This window comes from Syngnathus typhle, linkage group LG11, assembly GCF_033458585.1.
Source record: "Syngnathus typhle isolate RoL2023-S1 ecotype Sweden linkage group LG11, RoL_Styp_1.0, whole genome shotgun sequence".
NCBI lineage: Eukaryota > Metazoa > Chordata > Actinopteri > Syngnathiformes > Syngnathidae > Syngnathus > Syngnathus typhle.
The window spans coordinates 6,623,225-6,628,610 of record NC_083748.1 but is presented as its reverse complement, the minus strand read 5'-3'; the positions used below and the strand labels follow the sequence as shown (position 1 = coordinate 6,628,610).

The window sequence follows — 5,386 nt, the reverse complement described above, 5'->3', positions numbered from 1 at the left end:
CCACAATTATTTTGTATTTTTTGTGGTTTAAAAGTACCATGTAATGCACAAAATTATTGTAAATAAATATTTTTTAAAACCGAAATTGAAAAGTTGACATTTCTTTACCTCAATTGTTTTGCTAGTGCTTGTGGAGGTGAAAATAGTATATTGATATTATTCATAGTATTGAGACAATCCTAATCAATGAGTCATTTAGCAGTGTTTTAGATAAGATTGTACTTTATTGATCCCGAGAGGGGAATCGCACCAGTATCTTGGAGGAAACAGCAAATTACTTCTTAAGAAAGAATAAAAACAAAACCCCTATCTCAATACTTCATAAAGATATGAAGATAATTATTCATCTTCCATTTTGCTAATATAAATGCTTGTAGCTGTGAGCCCTCACCTTGTAAACATACAAACACAGAGGGAAGGTTATTGCCTGGCGTTTTCTCGCCATCACACCTGCCAAGCTAGCACGTAACACACCTTCAGTCATGTCACCCGCAGAAAGACGACGTGCAGGTCCGCAGGTGTTAACCCATTGACGCTTTGGAATGTCAACTCTTAACAACAGGGACTTTTGTCATGTGGCGGAACAGCAGGTCCAACATAGGTACATAAGGAGCACGCAAATCTCTTTGGCAGCCAGAACTCAGTCATGCTTAATTCCCAGGCTATATTGAGATGGGCCGGTCAATGACATTCTTAGTCTAATAAAGAAGGCCTAGTCCTGCTCTGGATCACGTTACACCAGGGTCTATCAGCAACTGGAGTGAGGCGAGACACGGCAAGTGGTCATACAAGAAACATAGAGATGACCTTGTGGAGTTCTCATTACAAACCTGGAAGAGAAGCTATTGATTTACCAGATACTGTAATCACTTTGGACAAACATTACCAAAGACTGAACCTACACATTTCTTTGTTGAGTGGATCCTTTTATCGATTTGCCGATAAGAAAAATACATCCCAAGTTCAAAAATACACTTTGAATACATAAAATTGCCCTCTACCACATATACTTGATCACTGCACTGAGGGCTGATATCGATTACACCCCCCACCCATTTTGTGCTCTGTTACATAATGGAATGTAGCTGGAGGCCACATAGAGAGCAAGTCAGATTTATTTTCCAAAAATTCAAAGCCAAGAACAAAAAAAATTGAAAATAAGTTAAACAGATCAGTCTTGGTACCTCAAACATCTGATTTGAGACAGGAGACACATGATTGTCTCATCATAGAAATGAGCTCTCCAACTAAAGCTGAAAGGTCGGCCTCTTCCTCTTCGCCCTCTTTCCTGCCAACGTTCGAAGACTCACGCGACATGACAGGGGCCAATGAGGAAGTGAGTTGGTGAGAGGAAATATGCAAGCGAGCAGGTCTCAAAAACAGCACGGGTCAAGCAGTACAATCTCAAGTTTACATTAGGCCACACTGGCTTTTGAATTCAGGAAGTAGACTTGGGAGGGTCTGGCTAAATACAGGAAGTGCAAATGTTTTGAGTGCGCTACAAAACAAACTGCTTATCCATCCTCTCTTTTCCCCTGTGTCATAACTCAGCAGCAGTTATGGAAACACAGCTGACAGAAAAACAAAGACAACATGTCTTTTGCATGGCAAAGCTTAAATGAGAAAAGAACAAGTGCTCATAATAACATCAAATGCATGGGCCCCAAATTTTGCAGAGTGGTATTTGGCTGACTCCCAAAAATGCTGCAATGGAACATTGTGGCAGTGAAGAAAACGATTGCCAATTGGCAGTGTGAGGTGATTATTTGCTTGCCACATATGAACAAATGGCTTGTGCATTGATAAAATTTCCTTTTTTTTTGTTTCATTGTCGGGGCAACACACATACACAAACACATACATATGAAATAAAGTACTCATGTGTCAAGTTTGGGGTTCCTCTTTTTTGGCGGACATTCCAGAAGGAAGTGAGAGCACCCATACTGTCAAAGGTGAAGAAGTGACGTAGAGTAAAGATTGTTTATTGAACAAGGTCGCCCCCTAGAGATAACTTCTGGGCACGAATTATATTTTCCCTTTGACGCACGTCTATAAAAAAAACCCCACATCATGTGAGGATAGTAATTACTCAAGTAAACTATTTAAAATCATAATAAGATGCATAATAAACCTAGTATCAATTAAGGCATTGTATTGTATTATGTGCAACTTACCTACACTGCAACGTAAACAAGTCATGACGTTAATATACGTCAATATATATATATATATATATATATATTACAATGATAATTGTTACTTATATTACACAAGTTAATGTCTTTTTGGCAAAGCAATAAAGAAAAGGTTTCACACTCGTATGCCGAAACCCGGGATCGAACCAGGGACCTTTAGATCTTCAGTCTAACGCTCTCCCAACTGAGCTATTTCGGCACACGTCATTCAAGAGAAACAACGCAATATTATACCTTATCTTTGGTCACTTGGGCGAAATTGCGTCTTAAACGAGGACAATCTTAACATGGTGAACGTCAAAATTTGCATTTTTCTACCACTTATGGCTTGCTGCGTCTTGAGTTTCTAGGTCAGGTGATGTTGTTTTAATGTTTGAACACCAGAGGTCGCTAGAGCTGCACACGCGACCATAACGCTGCTATACAACTGCAATGACGACTTTTTGTCAACCGGTCCCATCTTATTCCGAGGTCCTGAAAATGCATCGGGAAATTGCTATCTTTCATCCGAATTGCCGACTGAGGGGCCTCAGCATTGCTGAAAACTCCCCCATTTTTGCAAGCGTGTTATTTTTGTGAAAATGTATGTATTTTAGGGCGTCCTTGATGCAACCACTCAGAACGACCAGTTTCACCTACCTAAATTATATGAACGTATCATTGCTGGATGGACAAAAAGTCTGAAGGACCCCCGGGGCATTTTGGGGACCTCTGGGCGGCACTTGTGGCCTGCAGCTAGTGTAGGAATGTGCTTATTGCATGTCATTTACTCGTTTGTTCGATAACTTGCACTGGCAGTTGTGTCTATCCTTAGTCTGCAATACCATAAAAATGTAGAAGTAGAATTTTTTTATTGCAAAATCCACAATTTACGGTTTTAAAATTAGCGATACAGTGAAACCACAAATAAACAGCAATATGGTGGAGATGGACTACTATATTAATTGAAAAAAACTATTGCTATGTGGCATAATTTAAAGCTAAATATCAATTCAGTGGGGGACTTGGAACTTAATCATTATTGTGAGTCATTTGCTTGTAGAACTGAACAGCTACAGTAAGACTAAATACAATGGAGTGAGTGCAATGGCAGACTGTGCTAATCTGCAGTGAGGCAGCGCTTGTCCTTTATTAGTCATGTAATGTTCTGATGCCATCTCTCTCTCTCTCTCCTCTCTCTCTCCTCTCTCTCTCTGTTTTTTTTGGTTCCTCTCTCATCCTTCAAGGTGACTTTCCTTTCTTCCAAGACACTGCAGCTGTTCCCCACTGCCCAAATGTAGATAAGAGATGAGAGCGATGCTGAACGGTGCACCGGGGAAGCAGGAGGAGAAGCACGAGAGGAAATTGGGGATGAGAAGAAGGGCATGGATGGTATGAACAGACTCACGGGGAGATTTGCTTTGGTACAGCGGAAGGGGGATAAAAAAGTCAGCACAAAGAAGTGCATTTGAATTGTACAAGCTCAATGACTAGTGAAGGTTTATGACAATCATCACTAAATACCACAAGTATCTGGGACACAGATTCTAAATTTAGGGATCAAATACATGCGGAGAGCAAAGATACTGACAGGGAAGGACAGCTAAGGTCCTGGGGAAAATGAAAGGATGGCAGTCACCCCCACCAGGATGAATCCAAGTGACCCCCTGCTGATTTCCCAAGAAAATGTACAGCAACAAAACCTCTGGTTAAAAAACAAAAAAACATTTCATTTATCTTAAACATTGACATTGATTGTCAACTGATTGTTAACCGGTGTCCTGGAATAGACTGAGTCAAATCTTGCAGATTTTATACCGCAAAAAGAGATTCATTGTCGACAATTCATTCAAAAATACAAAAAGCCGAGATGGATCAACTCATAGATTACATTTTAATACAGATTCTGTTCTATACAATAACACAGTAATATAAATTTTTATACAATACTAACATTTCTCTATACACGGGGTCATAAATATACAATACTGTTTACACACATACAGTATTAACACAAATACAATTACATGTATCTCTTTACAGTAGCTGATTTCATCACGATGGCTCTCTTTCTGTCCGGCAGATGATCTTAACAAAAAAAAAAAAGGAGTTGGGTAAAAAAAAAAAAAAAAAATCTCTTACTAAAACCCAAATCTGACACTTCAATATTTACATCCCTGAAAAATGTACATGAACACACAACAAGTGACTTTTGTTTGGTTTACCATTAGTGTAAAAGGTGTGAGAGTATAATGGAGAAGATAGCCCAAAACCTGAGGTGGTTTCCAAGCCTTGAGGAGTTTATATAAACTTTGATGTGTTCTCTACCTAAGAAGTGACATAAATCTTTACTTACAGCAACATACACAATAGAATAGGGAATTGAGGGCTGGTTCTATTATTTCATGTCCAGCAAATTCGTAAATGTTGAGCCCTGAGGAAATAGAGAAACACAGGTACAGTGTAAATAGTCAAGGACTCAGTGCTGGAGATGGCAAAGGCCCATCTGCCTCAAAGTTCAGTCCAAATTGAGAGTTTCAAATGGAACAGTAAATGATTTCCCCTTATGTCAGCAGTTCAGGAACTAGTAAATGACCTGCTGTGACTACAGAGATATTTCAAATGGACTGTTCACAAAATATTGCCCTTTGAGATCCATTGAAAAGCTGAAGTGATACAGTGGCCCGTCATATACACAGAGTTAAAACATAATTAGCCATCCACATAGTTAAAGTCAACGCTGTTGTGTTAGCTGTATGGTGAATAGAAAACCAACAGTTATGTGTTCACATTCTTTTTGTTCACATCTTAAGAGGGTCAATGCTTAGCTCATTTCAGTACACGCACGTAAACACAACGCCGGGACCACCGTATCTCCTATGCGGCTTTCAAAACTGTTTAAAAAAAAAAGAAGTCATGCCTTTGAAATGAATTCTGTTCTGCTCTAATGTAAATCAAATTAAATATCTTCTCTTTATTTATTTTTTTTTTTTTTATTTGTACCAGTTTGCTGGTAATTTCACATTGTAAACTTCTTTGCATTTACTGACCATAACGTTTCACTCATTTGTGAAGCCTTACCCTTACCTCTGTAAACAAGACATTCAGCACCACACGCATATTTCATGAACCCAATTAAGGCTTGAAAAGAAGAGGGAGGAAAGAAAAAAGATTGACTTCAAATTTTGTTCTCACTGAGAATTCATGTGCAG

The 5,386-nt window shown here is 39.0% G+C and overlaps 1 non-coding gene across 1 annotated transcript; it reads right to left on the bottom strand.

Moving 5' to 3' along the window:
• Positions 1 to 2,321: 2,321 nt before the first annotated feature.
• trnaf-gaa (transfer RNA phenylalanine (anticodon GAA)) lies at positions 2,322 to 2,394 on the bottom strand. The gene has a single exon. It is a non-coding gene; the product is annotated as a tRNA-Phe (tRNA).
• Positions 2,395 to 5,386: the final 2,992 nt, after the last annotated feature.